We start from the raw sequence: 20,137 nt of genomic DNA, 5'->3' as shown, positions 1-20,137 counted from the left end.
TTCATATTAAATTGAATTGAATTGAAATGTTTAATGCTAAGCATGTATAGAGAAACAAATGGCACATCAAGTTCAGGCAACAGCCTTTAGAACAGTTTTCTTGTAACCCAGCGGTAATATAAAGTCTAGAAAAACTAGTGAGAATCAGATCATATTGTTGTTCAGTCATTTCAGTCCTGATTCTTTGTGGTAGATTTTGGAGTAGTTTGCAATTTCCTTCTCCAGATGATTTTATTGATAAGGTTAAGTGACATGTCCAGAGTCACATAGTTAACTGTCTGAGGCCAGATTTGAACTTAGATCTTTCTGATTCTTGTAGGTTGGCCAAATATGAGGCCATGCTAATAGTCAAAGAGAGAAATGATTAGGAATTGAATTAAGATTGTCACTGTATTAGATGAGAAAAGATGTTATAAAGATAGCATGGATAAAACTTTACAACTAATTATATATGGGAACAGAGCAAGAGGGAAGAAGGAAGAATAACTCCTCAGTTGACTAAAAAGATGGTAATGTTGACCTCAAAAGAAATAGGGAAACTTGGAAAAAATAAATTTTGGGAAAAATAAATAATAAATTTTGGCTCACACATGGTTTGAGATGATGACTTCTAGGTGAAGAAGTTTAAAAGGCATTTGGCAATGAAGGACTGGAGATCAGGTTATAAATTTATGCTCAAAATTACTTGAGAGACTTTTGCAAAGAGATGATATAGTCACCAAGAAAGAAAATACAGAGAAAGAGAAGAGAAGCCTTCAGCATACCCACACTAAATGGGTGGGAGATGGATGATAATGATGATTCTATAAAGCATTTCGAAGAAGTATTCAAAGGTAGGAGGAGCATCAAGACAGCTAAGGAAAGAGAAAGTATCCAAGAAGAGAGGGGTTGATTAACAGTATCTAAAGCTGCTGAGAGTCCTGAGGGGAGAAAAATCATTTGTTCTCCCTTGAAGTCTTACTTTTGGGATCATGTTCTCCTAGTTAAAAAATCACCTACCTCCTCTTCACCTGAAATTATAGAGCCTAGTCCCTCAAAGTCTTATCATTTCTAGCTATAGATATACAGTGGATTAATAGCATCTGTATGAACTAGATCTATATTTTCATTCTGATTTACTGGTTTTTCTACCTCGCCAAAAGGTTGAAAAGAAGTTCCCTATTTTTCTCTTCTGTGTCAGAACAACTAACACTATACACCTAGTGCATGAAAACAATTAACCTAATTTGCTTCTAGAAGTTTATTGTCACATAGGCAATTATTCCCTTTCCTTTTAGATTTTGAAAATAAAAGCACTTTTGATAAGCACTTTTAAGTTATTCCTGACAATTCACAAACATAGGAGTAAATGCCCTCCTCATATCCATAATGAAGAGGGCTGACACCACTTAGTATTTTCCTAGAGAAGCTAGAATTGGAGAGGTTCATGTGGCAGTCAAACAGATCTCATGAAATCTGAAATTTGGCAATGGTAAATATGTTTCCTACTCCTCCTGTATTTCTTGGCTGCTCCTACAGTTTGGACGATAGCCTTGGCTATAACAGTCAATTCAATTCAACAATCATTTATTAAGAGCCTATTATGTCCAAGGCACAGGCATTGAAAAAGTAAATTTCCACAGTGCCTTTTACCACCAACTCCTAAAGTCATTTCCGACTGCTTATAAACCCTTAGTTCTATAGGACATTAAAAGGCTAGGCATGCCTTTGGCTACTGAATTTTTTCAGTGAAACAGATTGCAGCTAAGAGAAGGTTATAAAGAAAGTCCTTGAGTATAAGGACTGTCTTTTCTCTGAGTCATTTAAAAAAAACAACTAACTAGGACAATTCTAAGGACAAAAAAACAAGTCAATATATTGATGATGTGCCCTAGGCAGATATGTATTAAATCCACCACAGCAGCTAAAAGGTTGATACACATATAACCCCTCATTTTTATACTCTGGAGAAAATGTCTATTATGGAATAGACCTCAAACTTCTACCTGGGCTATGGACCAGGAATCACATTTTATCCTATTATTCACAACACACAATACTAAGGAATACCATCTGAAAAGGAAAATTAAGAATTTTCTCTGACCTCTCTCTCTCTGTGTGAGGGGGAATAAATTGAGATATGTTGCCAGTGTGTCCATTGGTTTTCAGATAATATCCTGAATGTTGCTGTGTTGTTATTGTTTTAACAGATAGTCATAAGTAGAAAAATATAGGTCATGGCTCCAATCAAATGTATGACGTCCTTTAATAATCATTTTCAAATATTTCAGGTGGTAATCATTTTACCATTGTTAATTATTTGGCAATTAAACTGACGAAAGGTCAAAAATGATCACAGAGCCATTTGTTCAGTCAGTGTATGGGGAAACGATTTGAAATTAAATCGTTCTCCTTGGTGCTTGATGGTAATGACATGCTATTTTTAAATTATGTGAAATAATTTAACAAACTACTTATTTAGAATTTGCTACATCAGAAAACAGGCTAGAAAAATGGGACAATCTAGCTGACTGACAGTATTGCCTACCGTGAAATTAATGCTCATATGTAGCAGACATTTCAGAAATGCATCCTTACAAGCAAATGTTTCGACAAGAACACAGTACAAATAGTAGGCTGAAGATTTAATTGTTATAAAACCAATGCTTCTTTTTTGTTTGATCTATACTAATCCCTGTTTTGTTAAATAGAAAGATTATGGGAATAGAAACTGATTTCTCTAGAGAAAGAACAATTAATGTACACATAAAAGATTATTGGAAAGAAGGAAAATTATAATATAATCCTACTTATTTTCATCAAACACAATATATTTTGAGCTATAATAGCTTAATCCTAACTGCATGCATCAAAATGGAATCTCCAGTCCAGAACAAAATTATGATATATTTACCTTGTCCCTGCAATTCATCATGTCTCTACTCTTTTTGCACAACAGTAGAGAGAGCTGTCCTGTAGCTCATTAACTGAAGTACTCTACCTGAAAATTCCTATGGTTATAATTTATGATATCAAGACTAAGATAATGAACCTTTTCTTCCTAATGTTGCGAAGGTAGAGAGTAGAAATAATGTTTGTATTTTTTATTGTAATTCATTTGTCATTTTTCCTTATTATCCACTAATTGGCTCTTATGATTTAGAAATAAAAATGTAAGCATAGTACTGTCACAAGCAAAAATACAAATTAAAAACATATATGGTATCTTTTGGTTATTTTAATTAGAGGAGTGAAACAAATCACTTCTCTTAGAGTTTCTTTAGTCTGACACAAGACTGGATAAATTTTTTATCCTTTTTACCCTTTTCAGACCTTCCATTTTCTCCCTCTTTCTCCTCATTCTTCTGATACTGATGTCTTTAAAACGCCAGTCCTTTTACTTTGCTCTGCTTCTAAGAAGGTCCACATATGGTAACCAGATTTCTTCCAGGGATATGTCTTTCTAAAGTGCAAAAAATGAGAGCACAAAAGGAAATGGGGCAGATTATATAGGCATAAAAAATAGGAAGAAGGCATATAGGGAAAGAAGAAAAATGTTTTGGTTTCAGGTGTCCTGGAAAAAATTAGTATGACATTTGATTTCATTCCATTCCTCTTTAAGTGTTGCCATCACAAGGTAATTCCAGTTGCATGATAACTCTTTTCCCCCCGTTTATTTTTTCTCATTAGAGCATCTCCTAGTCTTTTCCCCCTCCCTAGCCCTTCTCTATATTCTCATACTATTTTCCATTCTTTTGTATTTTTTTCAAAATCTCTTCCATTTGAATATGACTCCTCATCATGCCTCTAAATCTTTCTCAACATAAACTTTTCCTCCAGTTTTATTAAATATTTTTTTATGTTTGTGAAATTTTCTTTATATTTTGGTGGTTTCCCATTTAAAAATTACTATGCCAGATACTTGTACTTGGTTTATAATGACTTTCTTTGAAATGCAGTTTTGTGTATTTCTGTCTCAAGGTATAATTTATAAACTGAAATTCTTAAAAAAAGAAATTAAAAACATAGGTTACCTTATTCAAGTTTGGGAGGAAATAAAGACTTTCCCACATGGTATTTAGCCACACCTTTGCCACTCCCAGACATGTTCCATTTGTCTCAAAAGGAAATGAAGCATACCTGGGACAACAGTATACATTGTACAAATTATTATTAAATGAAAGAGTAAATTTTTATGAGTATAAGTTAACCTGTCACTTGAAAAATCATTTTCAACTAGGACTATTCAGATAATATTTTATATGTAACTACCATTTTGAAAAAGAAAATAGAAAACCTCACCTGGAATTATTATATGTTTCTATATGTTAAATTCATATTTTTTCTTCCTCCTATATCTTAAAACACTTTCTTCTATACTCTGTATTAAGTGGGACTCTGAAAAACTACTCTAGTTTCAAATACTTTATAGATCTTGTCAGGCAACATTTTATCATATAGTTCAGAAAACTTTATTAATATTGTGGAACCTAGTATTATATGGCTAGAAAATTTTCTAACCCAAAAGCTTACTGTAGAGGTCAAGTTGACCTCAGATGCTCCAGGGAAGCCAGATGGCTGTAAGGAATGCTAAGATCCTGCCCAGTGCTTTCGTGTTTGCTCAGGTCTTGTTTTGGGTCCACCCAAAGTTTTTGTTCTTTTTAAATTCCATTTAAAAATCTGTGTTTTTAATTTCCCAAATTAAATTGATTTTCCTGCTGATTTATTTTTCAAACTGCCCTCTTGCTGACTGCCTGTTATCTACATGAGACCTATTACAAAAATGTCCTTACATCCTTGTCTGAACTCTATGTAATGTAACCTCAAAGATTAAGAAGGGAATTGCATCTTCTTTCTGACTCTCTTTCTGTGACTTAATTTTTCTCTAAAACTACTTCAGAGTCTGGAGATTGTTTTTGTGACTAATAGCCTGTATCCACTCAAAACCATAGCTCATGAGCTCTCATAGATACATTTGCTTATTTTCTTTTTTACTAGGAGACATAATTAATTCAAACTAAAGTTTTAAAGAAATCATTTAAAAACAAAAGTAGTAATGAAAAATATCCTTTTCCCTACCCCTCAATAATTAACCTGAGGGACATAGTCTCCCACTAATACATATACCACCAGAGGGAAGAGTGGACACTCAGAAAAATCACATTTGGGAACATAAATGTAGCAGATTCATTTGGTTGGTTGTTGTTTGTTCTCAAAGAAGATCAAAATGACATCACTCTGTTGGGGTCAAGGTACAGTGTGTCCAACTGTGTAGCTAATCAAACCAATATGAATTTGGAAGGTTGTATTACTGGTCAAACACAAATATTTCATACAGACATTTGGAATGTAAATGTCACTAAATTTGTGTATCTCACATTTCTTTTGAAATACTAAAATTCTATTTTACTCCTAAACTACGGAACTGTCTTTGTTGTGGTTACTCCATGCTGGATAGGACTTTGTCAGTGTTTCCTATGTTTCACAATTGATTCTGAAGTTCTTCAGAAGAGCTCCTTGTATTACTTCTGACCTGTGAGTATTTGCCTTGTATGAGTTGTTTGTACAATATTAGGCAAATAGATTTTTGACATTTGAACAACATGGCCAGCCCATCAAAGTTGCACTCTGCAGTGAGCTTGAATGCTCAGAATTTCAACTTAAGAAAGGACATAAGTTTCCAGAACATTATCATGCTGGGTGATCTCCAGAATCTTCCTAAGACAATCCAAATGGAAGCAATTCAGTTTCCTGCCATGATGCTGGTAGACTGTCCAGGTTTCCTAGGTTCACAACAATGAGATTTGTATGACAGCTCTGTAGACCTTCAGTTTGATAGGCAGTCTAATACATCGTCTCTCCCATACTTTCTTTTGGAGCCTCCCAAATTCTGGACTTATTTTGAGAATGTGAGCATAAACCTCATCATCAATGGGATGTCCCTTGAAAGTACATTGCCAGGGTAAATGAGCTTATTCACAGCATGGAAAATTTCTCCATTTGAAATCATCAGTTCTTCCATGTATGAATTGTGTGATGCTGACTGATAGAGAACCTGGTCTTCTTGATGGTATTTTTTTTTAGGTTTTTTTGCAAGGCAAATGGGGTTAAGTGGCTTGCCCAAGGCCACGCAGCTAGGTCATTATTAAGTGTCTGAGACCGGATTTGAACCCAGGCACTCCTGACTCCAGGGCCAGTGCTTTAACCACTGTGCCACCTAGATGCCCCCGATGGTAATTATTAAACCAAAATTAGTACAAGCAACTAAGAATTGATTCATACTGAGATGCAATGGCATTTCAGCCTTAGAGGATGCGTTGAGTGCACAAGCAAACTGAAAGATGTTCATTATCACTCCCTCTGCTTTGATCTTGGCTTGTAACCTTTTCATTTTAAAGAATTTATTATCAGGGCAGTAGCTGTCCTTGAGATCATTTTCATCCTCCTTAAAGTTGTCTGACAAGATCGTACTAAAAAATATGGGAGCAAGTACATAGCCCTGTTTACCTCCACTGGTAATTCAGTAAGTATGAGAGGACTGTCTATTAATCAGAACCCAGGTGAGCATATCTTCATGAAACAAAAAACAAAACCAAAGAACTACTCTGGGCAATGAAATTTTGCTATCTTTTTTTTACAAGTCTTCTCTACTGATAGTGTCAAATGCCTTCATTAGCTAGACAAACATTGTATACAGATCTCTGTTTTGTTCCTGACATTTTTTCAGGTGTTGCCAGGCGACAAACACCTATTGGTGTAGTGGTCATTTCTTAGTCCTTCCTGAAGCCACACTGGCTTTAGGTAGATGTTCATTTTCCAACTTGAAATCCTGAGAGATAATCTCCTCTTGCCATAAAATCTGGAAAATTTTTGTCAGTTTTTGTATAAGCAGTAGGCCCCTGCCTTATAAAGCTCAGCTGGAATAAAATCAGTAGCAAGTGCTTTGCTGCATGAGATGAGCCTAGTAGCATTCCAAACTTCCTCTTCAGTTAGAAATTCAGCTAATGAGGGAGTGACTTCAACTTGCTCAATGTCTTCAGCATTGATTAACTAATAACAGTTTTGTGAGAACAAAATGGAAGTGTTCAGTCCATCTGTCTCCATCAGGTACTTATCACTAATTAATGTGGCTCCAGGAGCACTGAGTAGTTGAGATGCGCCAAAGGTCTTTGACCCATAAACAACCTTCAGAGAATCATAAAAGTGTTTTGCATTGTGACTCTCAGTGTAAAACTGAATTCCATCTGCCTTTATACTGAGTCATGCTCCTGCTGCTTCAGTCCAGTGACAAGATGACATTATAGCCTGGTATATCAGTGTTCAGGGTTGTGACGACAGCTCCCAGTGTACCTGGACCTTGCCCATCACAACAGGGATCACTACCTCCCCCCAACTCACTGATGGCTCAGAAACCCCTTTGGCTTAGCCCATCTGCTGAAATGGTTTGTCTGAATATGGCCCTTATATATATATATACTACAGTTTCTTGGAATTACAGGTGACAGTTGGGCAAATCAGGTTGACAACCAAAAATTGGAAGTAGACCTGAAAAGGGCTTGGCAGCCCTCACTATGTGGAGGCCTGGAGGGTCTACCAAAACTTTCCTTTATAAAGGGCAGGATTTTGACTTTATCTGTCCCTCTTCGTTTGAATTCTACAGAACCATGATTGATGTTTCCGGTGTCCAACTTACCCCTTCTCAGTTTCTTTCTGTAGGTTATCTTTCTCCAATGGATTGTAAGCTCCTTTAGAGCAGGGACAGTCTTTTGTTGTTGTTGTTAATTTGTAGCCCTAGCACTTAGTCTAAAGTGGGTTTCTAATGAATATTTATTAATTAAACTGGATCTCTCTTACCCTGCTAGGTATCACTCTTCTGGGCTTGTACCTGGATAGTTCATCATATTGTGTCTATACTATATCCTCCTGAATGTCATATCTCTGTTGTTCTCCATCTCTCTCACTCTTCCAGATTGCTCTCCTCTTCTCTGGGTTCACCATTCCATTGTCTTTGTGATTTTTGGTGAGGCATTGATTCCTGAAACCAACTTCTGAACTTCATACTTTTAGGGTCCCTGTTAGCCATCTTAGTATGGTAGGGAATCATGACTGAAAAGTCTCTTCTTGATAGAAATAGACTAATATCTTTTACTTCATAGGTAGAAGCTTTGCATCATCATATTAAGAAAGCTGGGGACAATATTTAGGGGCAGAGATATCAGTCCTTTGTTTTGGATAATCTAATTTGGATTTAGAAATTTTTCAAGTTCCTTTCTGACTTGTAATAAATATGAATTTGAATAAAAACAAAAGGCAAGATTGTTGATTTCCCTTCCTACCTAGCTTGAGATTCCTGCTTTAATTATATATAACTGTCAACAGAAAATCTTAATAGCTTTGGTACAATATTTAAACCAGTAGAAAACCTCACTGTCTCTTTAGAATCAAATCAGAATGTGTTTCAGTTTATGGTGAAAAATCACACCTTTTTAACCTTAGTTTTATGGTAGTTAACCAAGTTATATAGAAATACCATCTTGGGAACTACAATATGTAACCACCTATATTTAGGTTGAGATTTGTAAAGCTAGCCCTAAAGTGACTATGTATTTCCTTCTAAATATGAGATCTATAATTCAGCTTGATGCTGCAGGAAGTTAAAAACAATGGGGCTCTGAATTATGTTTACATGGATCAATTGCTGAATTTAATTCAATCTTAAAAAACTGAAATCAAGATATAACACAAAATTCAGTCAATTGTACTTTACTATGAAATCAAATTCTATAAAATATAGTCATAATACTTCTAATTTTAAAAATTATTTATTTTTAATTTATGGAATAAAACAGTCATTTTCATAACAGTAAAATGAAAATATGATTGTACATGAAATTGCAAATATACTATGAACAATTTGCTATTCCTTTCAAATATGCAACAAATTATTGTGTAAATTTCTTTTTTTCTTTCCTCCCCTGGTCTCACCGTAAAGATGGCTACCATTAGACATAAATAGGTTTCATATATAACATATGTATGTATGTATGTATGTATGTATGTATGTATATAGGTATATTTTATATATATATCTTGGTCTCAAATTCACTATCACTGGTATATTCAAGGCTCCCCTCCAAAGAAGGGGCCAACATGATTCTGAAGAAAGAAATTAGTAATTTAATAATCAAAGTGGTATACTCACATTAAGGAAGTCTAGGATGGTAGATAGCATATTGAATTTCCTGCAGAGAATTATAGAAAATAGTCAAAGGGAGAAGGAGTTATGGAGTATGTTAGTGTGGATTAGCTGATATTTTGGGATTTATTCTGCTCATCACTGGGCTCGGGTCCCAGACAATTGAGTGCCCTTTCAATGCTGTTTGGGTTTGAGTCCCAGGAATTTAGGACCTTGTACTTGTCACTGTGGGCTTATCCCAATCAGTGTGTTTTCTTTTGGTTTACATCACTCTTGGTGTACATTATTCCTAGCTTTCATTTGATAGGGACTCCATATTATTATTATTTATTATTATTATTATTATTATTATTATTCTGACTTTCACTGATAGAAACTTTTGCTGAGAAACTCAGATCATGGTTTTCACTGCTTCACAATATTATGGCTTTCACCAATAAGGACCGCAAAATATATGTAAATTATTCTATACAAATTTCTGTTTTTCAGTTCTTTCTCTGGACACAGAAAACATCTTTCTTCAAATGTATTTTATAGCAAATTTGGGTATTTATATAGAAGAACATAACTTATTCCCTCAAAGTCATTCTTAAGACCATACTGCTGTTATTGTATACAGTGTTCTCTTAATTCTGCTCATTTTATCCTTCATTATTTTGTGCAAGTGTGTCCAAGTTTTTCTAATATCATAGAGTTCATCATTTCTAATAGCACAGTAATATTTCATCACAGCATCTTCCACAACTTGTTCAGTAATTCCAGAATTGATGGGCACCCCTGCAATTTCCAGTTCTTTGCCACCAGAATGAAAGCTGCTAGACACATTTTCTAATACATATACATATACATATACATATACATATACATATACATATACATATACATATACATATACATATACATATACATATCTAGGTTCTTTGTGTCCCCCCCCATCCTCTTTGGATAGTGATATTACTGGACTAATGTTATCTCAAAGTTGTCTTAATCAGCATATGTTGACAATATTTTACCTTTCTATATTATTTAAAGTTTATAAAGTACCTCCTTCCAGCCTTCTGTGAATTCTACGAAATAGGTATGATAAAGATGATTTATATATTTTATTATAGAATAGAATATAGAATATATAACATAATTTAATAGATATGATAATAAGTAAAATATATGCTATATGCATTATATAAAATATAAATATATAATTGTAATATATAACATAAATGATTTGCAATGTGTCCATATGGGACATGCAATATATATGCTATGTCCTCCATGTCTTATGTACATGTGTCCTATATCTAACTGTGATATATGGTCCTTCTTGCTCTCCATTGTCATGTCTGTGGTTGGATTTGAACTTGGATCTTCTGTTCTGACATGTAGCTGCTCCTTTAACGAGGCTTTCCTTCTTAATGGATATGAATGAATCTTTAAATCATGGGGTATAAAGTATAATCCTCCCTGCCTTTCCTACCTACTTTTACTGTTTTCTCATTTCCTAAGGTGCATTGAAGTTGATTGTCTTATAAGATTTTTTGAAAAGTGAAACAAATCAATCATAAGTCTATAATTCAAGTCCTTTGTGAAGAATTTCTCAAATGGTTGGGAGGCAGAGTAGGGCAGGGGAAAGATTTGAACTCTAGCTTTGCCACCTACCTTCTATGCAACTTTGGGCATTTACTAGCTGTGTGATTGGTCAAATCAAATCACTTAACTCTGTTTCCCTGGGCAAAATAAGTAGGCAAAGATAATGGCAAACCATTCGAATATCTTTGCCAATCTTGATGGGGCTTAGAATTGAAAGGAATTTTTGAAATTATCTAGTCCAGGTACTTTATTGGGTGTTGAATCTCAATTTGCCATACTTGGTTGGTTTATATGAGTATGTTTTTGTGATCAGTTGGTACAGCCTTTAGATTAGTTTAGTATTTTGTTTTTAATTCCTTCAGTTGAAGAGTTCCTGCTGCTCCTGTCCTCCTTGTTCTCATGGAAAAAGTGAAATTTATAATGGTGCTTGATGTCTGACTTCTTCCATTAACCATGTGAACTCCTTGAAAGCAGGGACCATATTTTTGCTTTTGATTCATTATTATGTAGCACACAGTATAAGTGCTTAATAAATTGCTTATTTGTTGACTCTGTGCACACTTGGAATAATGCTATGAATTTGGTGTAGATGGTATAAGAAACAGAGTAAGGCATTTCTACCAGATTATCTTGTCCCTAAGGTATTTTTTTCATGTCATTATCTTTCTCATAAACTTTCAACAATTCAACAGTCAGAGAATATAATCTAAACCTGTTAGCCTGGAACTCAGTATTCTAGAAAGAGCATTTAATGAACTTCTGAAGACTTAGATTTGAATTAGGATTCTGTCACTTATTAACTAATAACAACTTGGAAATTTATGTAATTTTTCTGTGCCTTAGTCTCCTCATTTGTAAATGGTATTTGTAATACCTACCAAATAGGACTGTTAGAGCAAAAATGTTTTTAAACTTCCAAGCACCATAGAAATCTAAGTATCCTTACTGATCCCACATATGTTATGCTAATTTATGCCTTGATAGCTTTATTTAAGCTGTTCTTTTCTCTTTTCCAATGCTCCCTAGAGTGTCCTCTCCCATTACTGATCCAGATTCTCTTATTCTTCACATTTAGCTCAAGCCCTATCTCCTCCATGAGGTCTTTTGGATAAATTCTGCCCATGCTATTCTTCCCCTTTTCTAGTCACCTATGACACCTCTGCTATCCTTTATAATTTAATGGCTTTACCATGTACACATCTCAGATCTTTAACTGGATTATAACTTTCTGCAAGGCAGAAGCAAGATCTTGTGCTTTTTTTTTGATTGTCCATTGATTGTCCATTAGCACATATATCTTAGACAAAGGAGGGGGGTGCTGAATGATTATTTATTGACTGACTGAATGAAGATTTTATAATTTTCAAAAATACTGACCTCAGTGAACTACATCGAAGCAAGTAACAAAATGAAGAATGCCTCAGAATTTAATAGCAGCTAAATTTATTATTCAGCTATTGTGGTCCAAAAAACATGGATCATATTTTGCCTTATTCCCATACAGATAAAGACAAAGACCTAGAGAACTGGGAGCAGAAAGATGGAGACTGTTATAGAAAGCCCAAATGGAATTCATTATCTTTGCAGAAATGCCCTCAGAGGGAATCAGGAAAGAAATTGCTAGTGCTGAAGGAAGAAATGGAAGAAGAAAGGAGTAAAGAAAAAAAAAGAAAGAAAAGAAAGGATTTTGCATACTTATTCATTAATAAAATCTATTTATAATTTTCTTTTTCTGTTTTCACTCTTCCTGGTTTAGGTATCAGTATCTTATTTGTTTCATTAAACAAATAATGGGATTCCTTCTTTATCTATTATTTCAAATAATTTATTTAATATTGGAATTAATTTATCTTTAAATGATAGAATTCATTTGTAAATCTATCTGGTCCTTGTGCTTTTCTCTTACTTAGTAAGCTCATTTATGGCCTGTTCAATATCTTTTTTTCTAAAATAAGTCTATTTAGATATTCTCTTTCCTCTTCTATTAATCTAGGTACTTTATATTTTTGCAAATATTCTTCCATCACACTTAAGTTGATAAATTTATTGAAATATAATTGAGCAAAGTAATGTCTTATAATTACTTTAGTTTCATGTTCATGAGTGGTATATTAATTTTTTATATTAGTGGTTTGGTTTTCTTCTCTTTTTAAAAAAATAAAATTAACCAATTGTTTATCGATTTTATTTGTTTATTCATTAAAAAACTAACTCCTAGTTTTATTAATTAATTCAATGTTGGTTTTTTAATTTGCTATTTATTTATTCATTTATTTATTTATTTTTAGGCAATGAGGTTAAATTGACTTGCCTCAGGTCACACAGCTAGGTAATTAAGTGTCTGAGGTCATATTTGAACTCAGGTCCTCCTGACTCCAAGGCCGGCGCTCTATCTATTGTGCCACCTAGCTGCCCCTAGTTATTTTTTTACTTTTAATTTTTAGCAATTCAAGATACAGTGAAAATTCCCTAGAAAAGATTCTCTATTTTGGGAGAGAGATACTATAGTTGATACCATTTATAAATGGAATCAGGCTAATTTAAATTTAATATCAAAATACCAGAGGATATCCTTAGGGAGATTCATAGCTACTCAAAAGACATTGAGCTAGTCATTCTTTTTTGGAAAAAAGTAGAAGATGAACATATATTGCCATATTATGGTATGCAGTTGAATGGACTTCAATGAGTCCATTAGCATATATATCTTAGACAAATGGTCAATTGTACATCTTCATATTATGAAACTGTGCATTAGTCTTTACCTCCAATATGAATCTCTGTCTGTCTGCCATCCTGAGTCCTTGGCTTCTGATTATTGGATCTTCTCTATTTTTATACTTGATTCAAATCTACCCCACTGCTATTCCCCAGTCACATTTCCATCCTTTTCTCTATTCCACAACTTTACCTCTATCTCTGTTAATGATGATAGTAATATTAATAAAAACAACTCCTATAAAATCATATCAATAAATTACTTATCAGAAATGCCTTCCCTACCAAAATGTCCTCTAAATATTATATTCCTGCATGAAAATAAGTTCTCCTTGAGGGCAGCAAATGTCTAATTTTTTTGTGTTTTTGTCCTTTGGACTTCCCCCTGGTGATTGGACCATAGTTAACCCTTTTAATGAATTTATATCACATGCTACATGTGGCACCATAGCTGGTCTCTGAAATGAAAAGGAGGAAGAAACTAGTTGGTTCACATTTGGGAAATTATGCAGCATTTTTGATTATCTGAAATAGTTTTTTGTTAGAGCAATTTAAAAATACCAATATTCTCCAGTGATGATATAGGGGGCTGCAAATAATAGAACCTCACCATCTCAGAAGAATCCAAATGAAAGGACCCAGTAAATAATGAAAAGACATATGTTGACTGTAAGAAGGTAGCAGCATGTTACAATCACAATGTATACATTAGAAATATCATTATCAAAGGCATTTGTGGCTGTAAATAAAGGTGATGACTATAAATGTAGGTGGCATTATAGATAAAGCTCTGGACTTTGACTTAGGAAATCCTATGTCCAATCCTGCCTCAGATATTTAATAATTGTATGGCCCCGGGAAAATAACTTAACTCTTAGCCTCAGTTTTCCTGTCTGTAAAATAAGAATAGGAACAACACCTCCCTTACAGTGTTGCTATGAGAATTAAAAGGGATAATGTCTATAAAATGCTTTACAAACCTTAGATATTATATTATTGTTAGCTATTATTAGTATTGGGGGCAGTTAGGTGGCATAGTAGATAGTGCTGACTCTGAAATCAAGAATACCTGAGTTCAAATTTAGTCTCAGCCACTTATTTTGTGACCTTGACCAAGTCCCTTAAGCCTATTTGCTTTAGTTCCTTCATCTGTAAAATGTACTAGAGAAAGAAATGGCAGACTAACTCCAGTATCTACCAAGAAAAATCCCAAATAAGATCATGGAGAGTTGAACATGACTGAAATGACTTAACAATGAACTATTAGCATTATTTTTGATATTATTTTTATTATGATGGTGAGGATGGATGATAAGAGATAGCCTGAACCTTTTAACTAATATTCACTCAATATTAAAAGAATCAAAGAAAGAACTCTAGCATTCTGAGTGGATCACCTATAAAAGAGTTATGGAAAGACAGTGGCAAAAATTATACAAATTGAAAAAAGGGTAGTTAAGTTGCAGTCTCCAATGGACAGAATACTCATACCATGAATTCACTGACAGAGTAATGAAATAACAAACTGCTGAAGTAAGTCCTTAAATCATGTAGTTCCTTAATACATTTGAACAAAACTTCTTTGGAGACTGTGCTACTTGAGGTAAGAGTAAAACTGCTAGATTTATGGACAGATCGCTTCTGTAGATAAGAGTTCCAAATCTGAAAATGAGGTAATATTTGTGAAGTCCTTAGCACAATTTCTTACACATTGTAAATATTTAATAAATACTTGCTTCCTTACTGTCATAGGGAAAATTTCCTTCTTGTCTCTGATACCCAACCCTCAGCTCTAAATCATACCCAAGATCATATCTAGATCATATTGCTATCCAAAGAAAGTTTTGCACCTCAGAGTCCTGCCTCTCCCTTTCATTTTGGGAAGGACAGAAGGAGTCATACCAACACCAGATGAGCTGGAATGATTGTTTTATATCTCAAATACATTAGCATTTCCCTCAAAGACACCCCCCTCTCTCAAATTTCCCTTTTTTTTTTCTAAGGTACCACCATTCTTGTTGTTGTTCAGTCATGTTTGATTCTGTAACCCCATGTTGGGTTTTCTTGGCAATGAGACTAGAGTGGCTTGCCATTTCCTTCTTCATCTCAATTTGGCAAATGAGGAAACTAAGCAAAACAGGGTTAAGTGACTTGCTCAGGTAAGATTTCAATTTAGGAAGATGATTCTATCTGGCTTCAGGCTTCTCTATCCACATATGGAGAAGGTGCTGACCTGAATTGATAGTGGAAGTTTATCAACCTGTATTAACCCTATACCAAAGAAATCAAAGGTTTAGTTTCTTATCCTATCCCCAATGCTTAATAGGAAATTAAGAAGCTTTAATCAGTAGGTCTAACTCTTCCTTAGGGAAGAGAAAAAACAACTTTGACAATTTCATAATACCCTAGAGTAAAAGATTATTTCCTGCATCTCAAACCTTTAATTTTATTTTTACCAGATTGACTGTTTAGATTAGTCAAATGGCATTTAGTTTGACTTATCCTTGCTCTTCCCTGCTACCATTTCTTTGAATTATTTAACTGAATTCAATGAATAGATACAATGTTTTGGCTTCATTTAACCTACTGTTTAAAAGGGGATTGAAAAAATGGAGGATTAAAAAAACAAACCTCCTAAAATGCTTTTAAAATGCAAATTCAAATTTATGTCTTCTCAAAGAAAATTCTACCAAGTGATTTTTTTTAAAACATGGCCCACTGATAGAGATTTAGAACAAAAACAGTCCAAATTTATTACCACTAATTCATTCAAGTGGTGACATTCAAAGAAGTGATATAATTATATATTCTCACTTCAATGAAGTTTTGTTTAAATGACAGCACAATCTTGATTTCCCCAAAGTGTTCAAAGATGAAACTTGTGTATATATAAGTATTTGATTAAATAGATATAAAAATCTATGGTCCATGTCATCATTACAATGTGGCTAACCTCACCCAATGGACTAATAGAAGAAATGGCTAATTAGGACAGTATCTCAGAAGTATTATTTTTTTGTTATATAACTTATCTTCATGCAAAAATGATTTCTTCCTTGGATGGTCTAATCATACTGCTGCTTTAAATTTTCAGGTATGATCAATGCAGAAATAAACTTTGGAGAACTGTATAAACATTGTGAATTTAGGTAATAACTTTAAGTAGAAAAAGCAATCCTTAAAATGATATTTTTTTATTATCACTTCCAAATTTCCAATGAGGATCCTTTTGTTTAACTACGTGACCTGACCTCTATACTTGGAATATGAAATTGTAATAGAAGTAATTCATTCTCCTATCTTGTTGACTTACTTTTAAGCAACAGATAAAGAAATGCTGAGGACCTAAGAAATTTCACCTAATAAATCAAGGTATTAAGAATTTTAAAAGATGCTTAGATTCATCTTCATGCCTATTTATAATTACATTTTAACAGTTCATTCAATCATTCAGAAATCTTGTTTTGATTTATTGTAGTACTCTAGCTCAAAAGCAAACCATTGTTTCTCCTAATGGTATCATAAATAATCATAATATTATGTGGGCATAGGACGATCATAAAATCAGCAATACGTATACAAATTTTATAGTTTTCCAGGTCATTGTATTGTTCTTTTAATATGCATTGTTGTTGTCATTGTGCATATCATTTTTCTGATTCTGCTTAATTTACTCAGTATTAGTATATATAAATCTTCTTAGATTTTTTTTATTTCTTCATATTTTTAATCTTTTTTTTTTAGGTTTTTGCAAGGCAAACGGGGTTAAATGGCTTGCCCAAGGCCACACGGCTAGGCAATTATTAAGTGTCTGAGACCGGATTTGAACCCAGGTACTCCTGACTCCAGGGCCGGTGCTTTATCCACTGTGCCACCTAGCCGCCCCCATATTTTTAAATCTTAAAAGATGATACTATCCTTCTGCATTCTTGTACTAAAATTTATTTAGTCACTTGCTAATCCATAGTCACCTACTTTGTTTTGTTGTTGCTACCACAAAAAGTATTACTGTTAACATCTTTGCATATTCCAATATTTCTTTTATCAATCAAATATCCTAAAGGATATTTGTCCAACTGTTTGATCTCTGGAGAAAGGCTGATGATTATTTTATTCACCTTTTTTTGTATAATTACACATTATTCTTCAAAATGATTGGACCTATTCAAATCTCTATCAACAGTATATTGGACTGGGGGCAGCTAGGTGGCGCAGTGGATAAAGCACCGGCCCTGGAGTCAGGAGTACCTGGGTTCAAATCCGTTCTCAGACACTTAATAATTGCCTAGCCGTGTGGCCTTGGGCAAGCCACTTAACCCCATTTGCCTTGCAAAAAACCTAAAAAAGAAAAACCCAAAACCCGCAGTATATTGGACTGCCTGACTTCCCATAGAAGTTTGCTATTTTTGTCAGTTTCAGTAGGTGTGAAGTGAAATCTTAGGGTTGTTTTAAAATAACTCTCTTATTATTAATGATGCAGCAATCTTTCATATAGTTGAATAATATGTACTTTTTTTTTTGCAAGGCAAATGGGGTTAAGTGGCTTGTCCAAGGCCACACGGCTAGGTAATTATTGTCTGAGACCGGATTTGAACCCAGGCACTCCTGACTCCAGGGCCAGTGCTTTATCCACTACGCCACCTAGCCGCCCCATAATCTGTACTTTTAATGACTCTGTGTTCATATACTTTAACTTATTGATATTAGGGAATTACTCTTTTTCTCCTATATTTATGTTAATTTCAAACACACACACACATGTGTCTTGACTATGAGAAGTAGCAAGACATGGTGGACAGAGAGTTAGACTGGGACTTAGGAAGACTTGCATTCAAGTATCATGTGTGACATAAACTAGCTTTATTATTCCTGGCAACTCATTACTAGATAATACAATAGATAGTTCCAGCATTGGAATTTGGAAGACCTGAGTTCAAATACTACCACAAATATTCACTTAGACCTGTGATCCTGAAGAAGTCATTTAACCTCTCCTAACATCAAGTTTCCCTCATCTATAAAATAAAACCATAAAAACATCTACATCATAGGAGTGTTTTGACAATCATGCCAGTCAACATAAATAAGGTTGCAGAGGCAACCTTAAAGCACTATATAAATACTTCAGCTATCACTTAACCTTTCAGTAGTCTAGGCAGTTTTGTAAGAATATAAATTGCAGAAAAGGTGCCAAGATGAATTGGTAAAGAGATTCAGTTCTTTATACCACTGAAATCATAAGACTAGTTGCTATCTCTATTTTCTTTAAGGAGAATGCTTTGTGTTTTTACATAATATGTGAGTAGTGGGCTAGAATTGCCATTTTATTTTGCACTCAATAATAGATTATACCTATACCATACTTTAGGGGAACTGAGTTGGTTTTGTGGATAGAGTACTGGACTTAGAGTCACCAACTGATGTTCTCCAATTCAAATCTAGCCTCAGACACTTACTAAACTGGGAAAGTCATTTAATCTTGGTTCCTCATCTGTAAAATGAATTAAAGAAGGAAATGGCAAACTGCTTTCTTTGCCAAGAAAACCTGAAACGGTGTCACAAAGAGTCAAAAATGACAAAAATAAATATACTTTAGATCACAAAATATTATTAGTAATAATGCAAGTTTTTTAAAGGTTTACATGGGCTAGGTAGTTATTAATATCCCCATTTCACAGTTAAGAAAATTGACCATCATAAGATCAGGGATTCAAATGAAAGTTTTCTGACTTTAAAACTAGAGTCCTTTCTACTCCCATCCATTGTCTTTCACTTTCGTTAGTAATCTATTATACAGTTTCATACTAAAACAATAATCAGATTATAAAAATCTTGCTGGGTCCCAAAAGCAGAAAACAGGAAATTTAAGTTAATTAGGAAAAAACTTCAGGCAAAAGATTTCTATACATTTATAGAAACTTTCCTGATTCTAACTATTATGTCTCATACAGTCACAAACTAAAAATATGATGCCAAATCATCTGAAAGAAACAAAAAATATTTGAAAGTTGGGGCATCTAAGTGGTGGAGTGGATAGAGCACTGGCCCTAGAGTCAGGAGTACCTGGGTTCAAATCCAGCCTCAGACACTTAATAATTACCTAGCTGTGTGGCCTTGGGCAAGCCACTTAACCCCATTGCCTTGCAACAACTAACAAACAAAAAACAAATGGGAATAAAAATAGCAGCTTTCTTACAAGATATTTTGTGAGTACAAATGAGATTTTATACATCTGCACATATCTGGCACCTTGTAGGTATTTAGTAGTTGTTTTTAACCCTTCCATTCTTTGTATTTCCCATGACATAAAAATAATATTACTATATTAATAAATGTTTCTTGACTGATTTCACTTTCAATACAGTTTCACTTCCACATATCAGGGGGTTTTTAATGTGATTTTGTGTTCTGGAAAATCCATATAAAATTTTTTCCCTCCATACAAGAGAAAAAGTATGATTTTTTTTCTTTTCTTATGAGTATTTATAGTTCCTTATTGTAAAATTTGGGTTGATCTCATACAACACATTCATATTTTATGCATTTCTGAGTTTCTAAACTTTTTCTGTGTCATCTACTGACCTTTGCATGTCATCTGGTGATTGTGACTTAAGCAAAACTCCCTAAAAATTCCCATTTAATTTCTTGTGCTGACCT

The 20,137-nt window shown here is 34.0% G+C and overlaps 1 long non-coding RNA gene across 1 annotated transcript in view; it reads right to left on the bottom strand.

Moving 5' to 3' along the window:
- Positions 1–2,610: 2,610 nt before the first annotated feature.
- The window catches only part of LOC141523053 (uncharacterized), a 156,050-nt gene continuing 138,523 nt past the window's right edge, over positions 2,611–20,137 (bottom strand). Inside the window, exons 2-4 of the long non-coding RNA XR_012478317.1 lie at positions 9,182–9,221; positions 4,014–4,119; positions 2,611–3,442 (exon numbers count right to left, since the gene is read on the bottom strand). This is a non-coding gene — a long non-coding RNA (uncharacterized LOC141523053). The remainder of the gene's footprint in view (positions 3,443–4,013; positions 4,120–9,181; positions 9,222–20,137) is intronic.

This window comes from Macrotis lagotis, chromosome 1 (genome assembly GCF_037893015.1).
Source record: "Macrotis lagotis isolate mMagLag1 chromosome 1, bilby.v1.9.chrom.fasta, whole genome shotgun sequence".
In the NCBI taxonomy this organism is placed as follows: domain Eukaryota; kingdom Metazoa; phylum Chordata; class Mammalia; order Peramelemorphia; family Peramelidae; genus Macrotis; species Macrotis lagotis.
This window is presented reverse-complemented; position numbering and strand designations above follow the sequence as displayed.